Genomic DNA, 15,635 nt, shown 5'->3' on the forward strand with positions numbered 1-15,635 from the left:
CACCACTTCACAGACCAGGATGGAGCTGATAGGACTGTGATTTTACTGTTTCCCTCTGCTTCCACTCATTAAGTTAAACTATGCTAACTAACTCAGGCTCCAGCACCATAGTTCATGTTCAAACATGAAAATGGTATCTACCACACCACCTAACTCTCAGTAAGTTTCAGAGGGACATATTTTGACAACTTTTGGATAAATTGCCAAGAAATTTTAAATTACATTTTAAATTAAAGCTGCAAGCAGCATTGAACAGGCCCTCGTCCCTTTGCGCTCGTCGGGTCGCAGCGCACTCGAAGGGCTTCTGTAACGGGCATGTAGATGTCTTGTTTTCAGACAGTGCAAGACGGAGATAAAACATCACTTCCTTTGTCCACTATTTTGCCCGCTGCTGGGGCTGCTTTGCTGCAATTTCGTAGGGGGCCCTATTAAGCCAGTTTGCATTACTGACTTAATATTGTCATGAGGACGTGTTTAGGCCAGGACTCTTATCAAACATGCAAAGTTTGGGGCAGACTGGAGCATTTGCACTAAAGTTATAGCAATTTCCTCTGTCATGGTGAAACATCAAAACTCAACGCCACGCCATGCCACACGTTTCAACGATAGCTAAATTATAGCATATTAGGCACATTACTGCCACCCTCCGCTTCGGACTGTAGACCAAATATTGAATCCTACACATCAATCCTGTCTGTCAAATAAACTCTAAAAAACTAAACTAAAAAATTAAAGCTGCAAGCAGCGTTGGTCGGGACCTCGCGCTCTGGCCCATCGGGATCAGATCATTTTTCTTTATAAAAATGAGAGATATTTCTTACAAGTTTGGTGTGCCTTTATTTTGAAAGTTTGATTGAAAGGATGAGAATTTTCTGCAGGGTGAGACATGTCTGTCTTGCTCACACCTGTGTCATCAAAATCATGCAAGTTTTGGGTCCATTCACTTGAATTTCAATTAGTAAATTGAAAACTCTTGATGGGTTTGTGTGTAACACAAATTATTTTCCTAATTTTCATCGTCTATTTTTAGAAAAGGAAAGACTTTTAACGCACATGACCTGGTCAAAGTTTGATTGACATGTGTACTGTCAGGTGTGGAGAGACAATAAGTAACTGCAGCTGGACACAGAAAAATACTCATATATTTGAATGGAAAGTGTGAGCAAACCCACACCTTTTTGAACATTTACTGCTTCCACATAGTTTTAGATACAAACTTCATTTGAACTTTAAATGAGTCATGAGACTTTGACCTACAAATCTTGAATTTACATGCGTTTTCTATCCTCTACTGTGCGGGGTATGGCACAGTCCAAGGGCTTCTGTCACAAGCATGCAGATGTTGTCAGACCTGGGCTGACAGGTCTGACTTTACAAACATCTAAAGTTTGGTGAAGATTGGAGCATGTACAATAAACTTATAGCAACTTCCTGTGTCATAGCAAAACATCAAAACTCAACGGTGTGAGGATGAGAATTTTCTGCAGGGTGAGACATGTCTGTCTTGCTCACACCTGTGTCATCAAAATTATGCAAGTTTTGGGCCCTTTCACTGTAATAAGTTAATTAATAATTTGAAAACTTTTGATGAGTTTGTGTGTAAAACAAATTAATTTCCTAATTTTCATTAAGTTTATTTTTAGTAAAGTAAAGACTTTTGACCCACATGACCTGGTCAAAGTTTGATTGAAATGTGTACTGTCAGGTGTGTAGAGACAATAAGTAACTGCAGCTGGATACAGAAAAGTACTAATATTTTTGAATGGAGAGTGTGAGCGAACCGCTAGGTGCTTGGGCCCTAATAAAGGAAAAACCACAGTACAGAGCTACAAATTTTAGTTTTGATTTTATTTTTCTGCAGCACTTTATCACTAAACTGTCACTCAACCCCCACACCCATTCCCCCCTCCTATTCTCTTTCTCTCCCTCTCAGTTGGAGAGGAGAATGTCACTCTTCTTGTGAAATATCCTCATAAATCCCATGATTTTGGCCAAATCCTACATTAAAAACCACATTTTTTTGTAGGAAATTTCGTCGCGAATCCATTGATACAGGTTTCAAAGTGGTCAGGCTTATAGTTAAGACATCAGAACCATTTGTTTGGCACAAAGTCCATTCCTAGAGATTGCCTCCCCATTGGTTTACATTGTAAGGTGCGATGTGGCACTCCAACTTTCAGGGCTTACAATATGTAAACGTGTCAGCGTATAATTTGTAGGTCTTGATGAGACAAATAATTGAGTTTTGGTTCAATCTCTCTATGACATTCCTACGGGCCGTGGCAGCCATATTAGATACATAGGTGGCACTATAGAGCACATTTTGGCACTTTGGGGGGATAATTTTTACATTTTGTCAAATTTATCAAAGGATTTGGCCAAAGTCATGGGATTTATGAGGATATTTCACAAGAAGAGTGGCATTCTCCTCTCCAACTGAGAGGGGGAGAAAGAGAATAGGAGGGCATGCAAACCTTTTTATGGGTAGTGAAACAGGACATACAACTGTTTCACGCTGTTACTTTTGAGGAGGATTATATGCTTCATCTTATGCACAATGTTACACAGTACCTCCACCCAACACAGCAATGACTGCCAAGACAAGGAAGGGAGCCATCTTCCCCAGAAACTGATACATCACACTGCCAAATGGAGCACCCACTTCAGGGTGATAAGAAATTTCAATCAAACTTTGACCAGGTCATGTGGGTCAAAAGTCTTTACTTTTCTAAAAATAGACTTGATGAAAATTAGGAAATTAATTAGTTTTACAGACAAACTCATCAAGAGTTTTCAATTTACTAAATGAAATTGAAGTGAAAGGGCTCAAAACTTGCATAATTTTGATGACACAGGTGTGAGTAAGGCAGACATGTCTCACCCTGCAGAAAATTCCTCACACTGTTGAGATTTGATGTTTTGCCATGACCAAGGAAGTTGCTATAAGTTTACTGTGTACATGACAGTATTCCATCAGTGATGCAAACTGGCTGAATAGTGCCCCCTACGAAATTTCAGCAAAGCAGCCCTAGCAGCAGGCAAAATAGTGGACAAAGGAAGTGATGTTTATCTCCGTCTTGCACTGTCTGAAAACAGCCCGGGACTGAAGACATCTACATGCCCCTTCAACTGCGCCGCGGCCCGACGTGCGCAGAGGTGCGAAGGCCCGTTCAACGCTGCTTGCAGCTTTAATTTGAACTATTGTTGCTGTGCTTCACTGTGATTGGCTCAGCTGTTTCAGAGCTATGAGACCAGGCTTGCTGAAAGTGTATTTATTAATCACCACATTAAAAGTCAAGCTTGACGCTGTATCCAAATCACTGCCTCATTCACTCATTATATAATAGACACTCAATAGTTTACTCACTAGTGTGCAGTAAATTGAGATTTCCGCACTATATAGTAGATACATTTACACACCTGGATTTCAAACACTCCAAAACAATGGCAGAGAGTAAATACGGTGCACTATATAGTAAATGTGGAGTGATTTCAGACTCAGCCTTAGTGTCAATGTTATTTTTTATGATGTACGACAGGATAAGGTGTTGCCCTTTGTAAATCTTCCTGCTTTGCTGGTACTGTAGACTGATGCACTTCACACAGTCCAAGCTCGTCACACCTTGCAAGCTGCCACTCCACTCTCACTAAAAACTGAAAATATGGGTAAGTTGAATCAGAATATTCTCTGGTTTTGCTTTCTTGGTTATACTATTCAGATTGTTGTCTGCTAAAGTGAATACATGTATTCTACATACAAAAATCTGAAAATGTCTAGATGAAATTGCTGTGGGATACATATTCTGTACTGTATACTTTGTCTTTGTATTTACATAAATATTTGGGTGTTGAGGAAAAATTACAGATAGATAGATAGATAAATATAAATATAAATATAAATATAAATATAAATATAAATATAAAACAAACGATTAGACAAAGTGAGTCAGCATGCATGTTATTACAAATGGATTTGTTAAATTCATATTGACATAAAGAAGTCATTACACAGAGCCTTTCTCTCTGCTTTCTCTTCTGCTATGTAATCTAGGCTTATTGACCTGGCTGAGACAGGAGGCACAGCTGAAGAAGATGGTCCTGGTTATTGTGTTTATTGCCTTGTTCCTGGATAATATGCTACTGTCTGTAGTTGGTGAGGGATATATGTATACACACACACACACACACACACACACACACACACACACACACACACACACATACACACAAATATATACATATAGACAGGTGACAAATGAAAGGAAAAACTGGTACAGGTCTGAATGCTTGATCCCTACAGTGAGGGGATTCGCTGTTATGTTTTGGGGGGCATTTTCTGGAGGACACTCTGGAGGACTTTTTGGAAAATGTCTGTTTTCGGGGGAGAAAAAGGCTGTTTTAGTTTGGACAGATGGCAAAAATGGAGAGAAAAAAGGCATCTATGAATTCAGCCGGCTTAGTGTGGACATGGTCTAAGATTTTATCTTGCTTTATTTTGTTGACAGTGCCAATCCTCCCCAGTTACCTGTACACAATTGATCAGGCCTCCACCACCACTTCTGGGAACAGTACTGACTCACCAGTCATTAACCAATCAGTGATTTTGGGCTCCACATTTGTACCTCTACACCAGAACCCAGCTGTCTCCAGTTATTCATCCACCATGGCCCAGGTATCCCCCTTTCAAACTGCTCTGAAACAGGTGATCAGCTGGACAAAGAAAACGTTAAATTAGGAGTGTTGTTGGCCACAAAGTCTACCATACAGCTCATCATTAACCCCATAATTGGGACACTTACCAACAGGTGAGTGACAAGCTCAAAAACAAGCTCAAAAACACACACTCAATTTTCCCTACCTACAGTATATGTTGTATATTGTACAGGTTTGGATACCACATCCCCATGTGCGCTGGTTTCTGTATAATCATCTTGGCAACTACCTCTAAGTAAGTATCACATTAGGCTGCATTCAGACAGACAATAGCTATGCATGAAATAAACACAGCCCCTCATTCATTTGTATCAGTCCACTCCATTTTCACAGCAAGGGTGCCAACAGAGTTGGCTCGGAAAAAAGTTGAACCAAGCAAACTTTTTAGATTTAAGCAATATCTCACGACTGGCCACCGACTGCTGGACAGCTCTCAACAAAAAGCTACATCACAACTTTTATTAAAAATTAACCAGTTAGTTACCAGTTAATGGGTGTCAGTCTATCAAAAGCAAAATTAACCAAAACTGACATCCCTAATGCCAATGTATCATTGTTTACGATGGTGCACTGAACATCTCTGTCATTCATTTTTTTGAATGGATGAAAAAAAATGTAATTATTTTCAAACTGTCAAGTTATTTTAACCACATTTCTTCCACAAGGACAAGCAGTTATTCCTTCATGTATTATAAAATTAAATATCCATGTCTTTGTTTTTTTGGAAGTGTTTGCCTTTTCATCTAGCTATGTCTTACTGCTGCTGGCCAGGTCAGTGCAAGGTGTAGGTGGATCTTGCTTATCTGTGGCAGGTGAGATACATTTACTTTTTCAATATTTGACATTACTGACTGGAATCCACTTGAAACAACAGATAATTAATTAACTGAAAAAATAGTTTTGTGTTTGACAAGTTCAGATAGATTTGAAAATTGACCATTAATATTGACCTTTTTTTTAAATGTAATCAGTGTGCTGTAACATAATTTCATTTTCACCCATTATTTTTATTTTTGTTGTTGTTATTTCATTACCTCTGTTTTGCAGGAATGGGTATGCTGGCTGATGTGTACAAAGATGACAAAGAGAGAGGAAGGGCGATGGGTATATCCTTCACTGGTTTGGCCTTAGGATTGGTGGGTGTGTATACAGACTCAGCTTGCAAAAGTGCTTTATAAAATTCATGATTAGCATCTTTCACTCACACACATGTTCTGGAAAGCGCATTTGCACATGTTCATCAAGTTCTTGGTGAACTTGTAGCTTCAAGTACCTTGGGTTGGCATCCCACTGTATAGGAGGCTGAGTCCCTGTCATCTATTACCCTAGATACTGATTTGCATCATTGCCCACAATGGCCTCATACACCCTGATACCCATAAGTGGATAAAGACTGTGGTATTAATGGTATGGCTAAAAATCTCATTTTTGTCCATCCAATTCAATCTACACCTTCCAGACTTGGGGACTGAACTTTCACACACTTCTGTCATACAGTATAGAACAAAACTACACCCCTGGTCAATATTAATGTTTTAAGTAATTAAATGTTAAGTAATTACAAATCCTGTCCATTTAATACAATTTTATTTGTTTTTAGACAAAACCCAAGAAGAATTAATTTGAAAAAAACCTGAAGGTTTGACTAATTAAACTATAATGAAAGGTCCATATTTAAGAATGAACTGCAACAAAAGTCAACACACCCTTCCTTAGTCAGACTCCATTCTTATATTTCTTTAATATTTTGTATGCCCACCTTTATTTTTGATGACAGCATCGATCCCCCTGGGTGTGGATGATACCAGTCTAGGACAACTCTGCCAACTCTGTGAAGAGATCTTCTGCCACTCTTCACAGATGATTCTTTTCAGATGCTCTTTGCTGTTTTTTTTTGTTTTGTTTTGTTTTTTTTGCTCTACATTCCTCTTTAAAATACTCTAAAGGTGTTCTATTGGATTCAGGTCAGGGGACATACTTGGCCAGGTCATAGTTTTCACTTTTTTCTTCTTTAAAAACTTTTGTGTGATTTTTGCAATGTCATGTCCATATTGCTAAGAACAATGCAATCTTCCAAACAAAGTCTCCATCCCAAGGATAATCTAGAAGTCTACTGAAAATCCACTTGAGGCCTCTTGTGGACCTGATGAATTGAACTCTTTTTTGAAAAAATTTAAGTAAAAAGTGACAGGAAGTAAACAAGTGCATAAGAAATACAATAAACAACAAGAAAATAGTGCAACAATCAACAAAGTGCTAAATAGTTGACGGGGCTTAAGCCTTGAAGTGTTCACAGGGGAGCTGAGTTTTCAGGTGTTTCTTGAATGGACCAAGGAAGTCAGCAGACTGTATAGACACCATATGCACAACTCAAGTTTACTTTTGAAGGAAGAAATTTTCCATTGTGAGAGTTTCAATCCCAGACTACATCATGCTTCTACTCCAATTTTTAACTTTTTCTCTGTAACTTATCACTTATCTCTTATTTCTTATCACCCTGAAGTGGGTGCTCTATTTGGCAGTGTGATGTATCAGTTTCTGGGGAAGATGGCTCCCTTCCTTGTCCTGGCAGTCATTGCTGTGTTGGGTGGAGGTACTGTGTAACATTGTGCATAAGATGAAGCATATAATCCTCCTCAAAAGTAACAGCGTGAAACAGTTGTATGTCCTGTTTCACTACCCATAAACAGGTTTGCATGTCCTCATCTTCCAACCATCAGGGGTGCAAATTAAGGTAAAGTATGACTGCTGGGCTTCCATATTCAATTACTGTCTTGCAGTGACACTTTGAATTGAAGGAATAAAAACCTGTATTTTTAAATCCCAAAAAATAGTCAAATTGATAAAATAATAATAAAAATAAAATAAAATAAAATAAAATAAAATAAAATAAAATAAAATAAAATAAAATAAAATAAAATAAAATAATATTGATGAAACTGATTTACTGAACAATACTGATGAGCCTTGATAATTTAGTAAAGATGACAACAGTACAGTAAAACGTTAATTTCATTGTCATGACTTTATTACATCTTATTCAAATTATCCCTCTAAAAATATTTTTTGTTCTTCTATACAGACAGAAAAAGGGACTTCACTGCTGACTCTCCTGAGGGATCCATACATTCTCATTTCTGCAAGTATTTTAAAGTAGCCAATGACATATATTTATAAAGACAGTCTGATGTCATCCGCTTGTCTTCACATCACAGATGGTTCCTGGCTTTCCGATACCAAACTTTTTTTTCCCATCTTTACGAACATGTCTGTCTCACAGCTTGGTTTTTCACTTTTTCACTGGTTGCTCATTGTGATTTAACAGCTAATACGTGCTGCCTCTCAATTTCTCTCCTTTCTTTTAACCATAACGATGAAGGTCCCTAACCATAAGAAAACATTATGTCAACTCAAACCACATTGCTTACTCAACCTTCGCCTAAACCTAACTAGACCTTAAGCACAGCTTTGCAGCTGTCATCAAAAGATGTCATCCTGCCGATAGAGGTATCAGTTCAGAAAAGATCAGAAAAAATGTGATATTCTGGAGGGAAGATACAAACTATGTGTTTTGTCATTTAATGTGGAGACCTTGCGCCTACATTTTGCTAAACCTCTCATAATACAGTGCTTCTGGTAAGTAATAAGAAAAGAAGGAAATAATGTACCCTTTGTTGCTCTGTGGGACGTATCGAGCTGCAAAATGGGAAGAGCTATTTGTGGTGCCCCTGGCTTCAGAAGCAAAAATCTCATTCTTTTTGTTCATAGACAATGTATCATGATATACAGTTGGAACTCTTGTGCAGCTTGGATCAGCATGAAACTCTCCCGGTTAAATCATCAATTTTATTCATATAGCACCAAATCACAACAGAAGTTATCTCAGGGCACTTTTCACATAGAGCAGGTCTAGACCGTACCTTTTCCAGGGACCTAACATTCCCCCATGAGCAAGCACTTGGCAACAGCAGTAAGGAAAAACTCCCCTTTAATGGGAAGAAACCTCAAGCAGAACCAGGGTCCAGGTGTGTGGCCATCTGCCTTGACTGGTTTGGTTGAGAAAGAAAGGGGGAGGGAGGGGGAGAGGGGAGAGTGAGACACAGAGAAGCACAACAACAACAATAATAACAATAACAACAATAATAATAATAGAAATATGACTAATAGTAATAATAGCAGGTGTAGGCATCAAACAGGACCATGGCAGCAGGTAGTCTGCAACCATGATCCACGGAAGCCTGCGATCCATAACCAGGTGGTTCATGACCATCATCCATAGAAACCTGTGAGATAAGAAACCACAAAAATTCCAGGGATGAAGCCAAGTTAGTAACATGCATTATTATGTATAGGAGGAGAGAGGAGCTTAGTGCATCATGGGAAGTCCCCCAGCAGTCTAGGTCAATAACAGCATAACTGTGCTAGAAAATATCTGTTTGTTTGATAAAAAGTCAAAGGTACAAGACTGTGTACATAAAAAATTTGGGGTATCAATTAAATATGATTCCCAATGCATTGCATTGCATTTTGGCAAGAAGCATCCATATATCAAGCTTAAAATTCTGCCATGTTTTTAGAAAACTGATTTTACAATCTACAGTGTGTGTAAATTGTAAAGTGTTTTGATGCATTTTGAATTAATTACTGCTCTGATTCAGGCCTCTGACTGACAGCAACAGCGGCCAAGGCTCATGGATATTGTCGTATATAGCTGTCCGCCATGCCAAAATGACAGACAAAACATGATTTCTCAGAAAGTTGAAATTACTGAAAATTGTGGTTATAACATAAACCGAGATCATTATATTATCCAGGAGAATCTCGTGTTTCTCTATTAAGTAACGCTGAAGATGTTATTTAGAGAAAAATTTGAAGCAGCGGCCCTTCACACTTTGTAACTCTATGAGGATCAGGAGCATACTAAATGACAATACTTATAATAATACTCTACTGACTCTGCTTTCCAGGAGCCGTGTCCTTTACAACTCAGGCTATTGCCACAATAGAGACATCACTTCCCATCTGGATGATGAAGACCATGTGTGCTAGTAAATGGCAGCTAGGTATTCAAAACAATCATACTGTATTTTATGTTTGTCCTGATACTGACAGCCCATGCTCATATTTATTTCTTGTTTATTTATATATTTGTTATGAATACATTATGTACAATTTCAATTGTACAATTCATTGTGTTTCCTGCCAATGAGAATCCACAATTTTTCAAAGAATCCAAAATCAGTGTATACATTGATGCACAGTTTCTAAGCTTATCATATGAGCACACAGATCTCCATCCCAGTTTATCAGATGTATAGATTCTGGGTGGGGTAATACTGTAGCTGAAGATATTCACCTATCATTTACGATCATCCCCAGCTGCAGATCATCTCCAATCATTAAATGCACAATACGTTGCCATGTATAAGTAAGTGCAAATGTATTGCTCCATCTCACTGTGTCTCTGTGTCAGGCATTGCCTTCTTACCGGACAGCTTATCCTACCTCATTGCATCCAACATCTTTGGTCACCTGTCACACAAAATTGGAAGGTATGTTGGTGGAGGCAAAAACACATAGGTCTTCTTAGAAAAGATACAGAAATACTGTATAGACTGTCCATATATGGTTTTATGCATTGACAGACTTTTTGGAAAGCAGCTAATTACTTTTTTATCTTTGTGAATATTCATTAATTCATTTATGTAAGTTTCTTAATTTAATAAATTACTTCAAATGACTTGGTCATGAATTTCCAAGTTTTAACACCCTGACAGGGAAGTATTTTGTACATACAGGAATTCCAAATCCAGTTACAAGAGAAGAGGTAGAGGGAAGAAGGGGCTAATGGGCACAGAAATAGTTTAAGTGTCTCTCAATAATAACAATGTAAAATGTCAAGAGAGTACTGCATTTCTGGGTATGAGAATTCTTACTACTATACATTGCTGCTAATACCATTACCATGCTAGTGAGTCTAAATTAGTGAATTTCTGCCATGGATGTACATTTTGGAGTGATCCAAAGTGCTAGCCTTTTCACATGTCTTAGTAAAATACAACAAGTATTTTATTGATATCCTATATGTACTTAATAATGACACTGTAATTTGCCGTCAGTAATCTAAAATGTTAGCCTTTTCTTCATGGTTTTGGGACTTAATATACCAAGACCACCATATATACTTATATACAGTACACATATACATTTATATATATAGTATGTTGTTATTCTCTCCCCACAGATGGCTCTGTGCTTTTATTGGAATGATCCTGTTGGGAATAACCACCATCTCTGTGAGTCTCATGGATCCACTACTATCATACATTCTGCAAACGTCCTGACTTTTTTCCTGTCATCTTTGTGTGTCTGCCTACATATGAAATAAAAACAAATAAAGTGCAATATAACTAAATGTAATAAAATGAATGTGTCTTGTCAGACCTTAAATTTGTATCCATCTGTAAATATCTTTCTTTATATTTCAGTTTGGATTTTCCAAGAACATCTATCATGTGATTGCTCTGAATGCTTCTGTCGGCTTTCAGGTGGGAAGTCATGTTTCAAATGTTTGATATTAAACTAATAACTTATTTTTTGTTTTCTCTGTAGGGTTAAATAATCAATGATTATCTAGTTTCTGCCAGGCATAGTGGACTCCTCAATAATGCCCTTGATGGGTTACTTGGTCGACCTGAAATATATGCCAGTGTATGGTACGGTTTATGCTATTGCTGATGCCACGGTCTGCATTGGATTTTCTGTAGGTAAACATTCGTCATCATCATGGAACAGTAGCTCTACTGTGAAAAACAACTTACACCAAACTTCTGTCTCATAAAATGGTTTGTCTTGCTCAATATTTATATAGTACGTATGTTTAAATACTGTACCAAAGAACAAAAGGAAGACATGCCATTTTGCCATGTTGTTGAATATAAATCTGTTTATTGTCTAAAGGTCCAGCTGTTGGGGGTCCTATAGTGGTAGTGATTGGCTTCCCATGGCTCATGGTCATATCTGGAATAGTAAATATCCTCTTCGCTCAAACTCTGTATCTTCCTTTTCAGACCACCTCAACCGTAAGAAATGTAAGACTTGGGAAAAACAATTACTTACATATATTTGTAATATATACAGTACTGTATAAGTAATTTTTCATACTTTCATGATATCCTATATTGGGAGAGGCCAAACTGTTGCCTTGATAGCTTGTTACTGACTCAAACTGGCATATGTACATGGCTAATCAAGACCAAATAAAAAATTTCCTTAATGACCTGTTTTTTGGATTTGAAACAGATTCGTAATTGAGCCCCTCTTAACTTCATTTTAATCACTCAAAACACAAACAAATCTCCACATCCATCTTTTTTCTGACACGATAATAATTAACAATTTGAGATGAATTTGGGGTACTTCATTTACTTTCCACTGCCCTTAAAATATGACATATAAAGAACTATTTTCGCTTATCGTTACACTTAAGTAATGAAGATTGGCACAGCCCTGTTTTGAGCTTTTTTTTTTTCAGCTCACATTTGTGCCGCAATCCTAGCTTAAGCAAAGCTAAACTGTAATATTTATATCCCAATTTTCTACTCAAAAAGTCATAATTATGAATTCTTAGTCATACCTTGTTTAAAGAAACGACCTTAATAGATGTAATTAATACAAATAACACAAAAAATTAAGTGAATATACAAGGTTGTGTGTGACTGTATTTCTATTATTTCAATAGGTCTTTTTATGTCATTTATTCTTATTTTGTCTTTGATGCCATCTAGTGGACCTGGCTGTAACTGTCTTGTATCAGAGTATTGCATGTAGTTTTGTGTTCAGATAGGTGGCAATTTACATGATAATTTTTATCATAAATTATAGAATTATGAATCATGTATAATTTACTTTTTTTTATCATATATTACAAATCATGCATCATTTACATGATATTTTTATCATGTGATTTAGTTTTTTCGTCTTTGGTGCAGTCGAAGTTTATTCAGCTTGTCAGGGATTTAGTGAAGCGACGCCCGCGAGCTAGTTCAGGCAGCCCAACTAAAGCTGCTGCTCCATTCACATGCCATTCCCTCCTCACTGTAACATATATCCAACACACCCGTATAATCATGGCAGCGTATTTAAGCCAGTCAGTGCTCTGTCACACTTTGCTGCATGCGGCTGCCACATAGCTCACATGCTTGCCCACTACCATGGCCACTGCCATTTATATAGCGTTTCAAAAACCCCACCTCCACCTCAGCATCCACTTGTAGGCTCTGAGTCTATCTTCCCACAGGGGGGAAGTTAGTATCATCACTCCCCACTCCCTGCTGTGTGAGATTAATGTTTCCTTACACTATTTCTGTACATATTCTACATTTAAATATTGATCTGCTCCTCATGAATTGGCTGACTGAACTAAATTTAATGATTACTGAAATTTCTGCCTGAACTCCATGCTTACTTCCTTAAAGGAGATCTTCATTCTAGGTATACACTACACTATGACTATCATACAGACGTGCTATCATGTCATCATCCTTTTATCAGTCTAGTAGGCACTATTAGAGCACTATTCCTCTTATAGAGGAAGTTATCATATAGAGCACTATATGGTAAATTGGCATCATAACGGTTTCTGTTCCATATTATGAAAAAGTCATATGACATATTGTGCTGGAACTAAACCAAATACAACAGAATATAAACTGTATATGATGACATAATTATTTCGTTTTCATTTTTTTAAACTACTCTGTAGTTTATGGGATGTTAGGGTTCATTTGGATTCAAGTGATGATGACTGAAATTACTTACAGTACATCTCTACCAAATTGCTGTATCAAGCTGGATCAGGTAGTTTATTGTACTACTCATCAAGGCCATTCTTAAATCCTGCAAAAAACACAGTCATAGAAGTCCACTATTCTATAATCATAAGCAGTATGCAACATTTAAGAAGTGGTGTATATCAATATAATGTAGTTATGAGCAGATAGGAAATTTCAAGTATTTATTCATGTACAGTATTTGTCAGAAATTATAAATTCTCCTACAAAGACATTTTATATCATTACAACTGTTTTTTACTTTATTGCCATTCATTATCTCTTCACTTAGATCTACAACAAGTGTGTTATAAATCATTTATTAATTGTTCACATACTGCTTAGAAATGCTAAATATTGGGATTAAAAGAAAATATACCTTGTAATCCTGTAAATAATAGTTACTCTGTGAAAGAAGTAGATTGTCCATCATTAAAATGCAGTTCATGGGTGTGATTTGAATGAAAACCATTTAAATGAAAAGTAGTCACTGTGTTTGCCTTTGTTCGACGGCATTATGTATTCAGAATGTTCAACTCAAACCAACAGACTGCAGCATGTTGACTTTTAGTAGGTGTGTCTCCACATCCTGGTCAATGCAGATGATGCAGAGAAGCATCCAGGCTCAGCAAGGCAGTGCAGCAGTGTGGGTTACTGCTCTCTGCTTGTGTCTGCTGTGACCAGATCTTTGTCACAGGTGGCTTGTTGACTCAACTGGGAACACCTGGTGCCATTGTTCCCAGGCGATAAAGCCTGGCTGCAGACAGCAGCTGTTCGCTGGCTGACTCTTTGGGCACTCAGCTGCTGCTCTAACTCTCCCCTCTACCCCACAGACGACTTTTGATTTGGTTATGTTGCTTTAGTCTTTTTGACTTAGTTTTTAGGCACCGTACAACGCACCCACACACATCTTCCGCTCATGCACACTGTAAAAAAAAAAATCATAAAAAAAAAAGTCTGGCAGCAAAAGTTGCCAATCACTTACTGTCAAATAACAGTAAAAAACTTTTAGTTATTCTGCAGAGATTTATTTTAAAAATACAGATATACACTTTGACCATTGTCTGCATTTTTACAGTCCAACCATTGTAAAATAAAAATAAAATCTCATTATAAAACATCGCTAGAATGTTAAACAAATGTATAAATCTGCATAAAAAATGAAAAAGACTGCAGAAATACCTTAAAATGATCTAATTAAATGAAAACTTCAATCCATCCACAAGAACTCCCCATCAAAGTACAGATTTCTTGATGTAAAACAGAAAAATTAAGTAAAATTAGATTCAAATTACCCGCTTTAACACCCATTAACAATATCTTGAGAGCTTTAGACTTTTATATAAACATTATTTGAGTATTTGAGCCTTTGAGTAAGGTGAGAGTTTTGAAGCAGGAGTAGTAGAAGAAGAGGAACTTCCTCCAGTTGCAGTAGTGAGCACAAAGCTAGTGGGTTGTAACAGCAGCAAAAACATGCTGGTGGACTGTAAGCCACATATACTGCTTTGTTGTGGTTGTAAAGTGTGCAAATAAAAAAAATCCAAGTTATACTACCGCCCAGCATCAGCCTGAGTCTCTGCCTGCAACACATGACTATTTTGGTATATTTACTCGCCAAATGGCAAATCTATCCGCATTTGGCGCTTGCACAACGAAACAGTATTCTATCTGATGATTACTTTTTTCTGCTGTGGATTGTGTAGACTAATACATCCATTAATTTAGAACACTGAAATTGTTAAAAACGTCAAGCATTATCAAGGAAAAATACCATCTTGTTTGCCTGATCTTGAAGGATTGTATTTGTCACACAGTTGATTAGAGAGAAGGAGAGACTATTCTGCTGTGGTTGAGTTACATTGACTTTGAACTAGTGAGGGACCGCGAACAGAATAATGAAGCTCTGTCATGAAAAGCTGTCAATTCATGAACCGTCTTGTCTAAATCAGTATTAAGTATTATTGTCTAAAACAATATTAAGTTCAAGAGAAAATCAGCGCAGGTATGGGAAAATGCTTTCAACAAGCTTTCAGCTCAATCCTGTCTTGTATTGTTTTCTAGGTCCTGCTAGACACTGTCTTTAAAGCCTGG

At 37.3% G+C, this 15,635-nt stretch overlaps 1 pseudogene; it reads left to right on the top strand.

Moving 5' to 3' along the window:
- The first annotated feature begins 3,662 nt into the window (after positions 1-3,662).
- LOC121883856 lies at positions 3,663-11,799 on the top strand (annotated as a pseudogene).
- Positions 11,800-15,635: the final 3,836 nt, after the last annotated feature.

Source organism: Thunnus maccoyii, chromosome 18, assembly GCF_910596095.1.
Source record: "Thunnus maccoyii chromosome 18, fThuMac1.1, whole genome shotgun sequence".
Lineage (NCBI taxonomy): Eukaryota > Metazoa > Chordata > Actinopteri > Scombriformes > Scombridae > Thunnus > Thunnus maccoyii.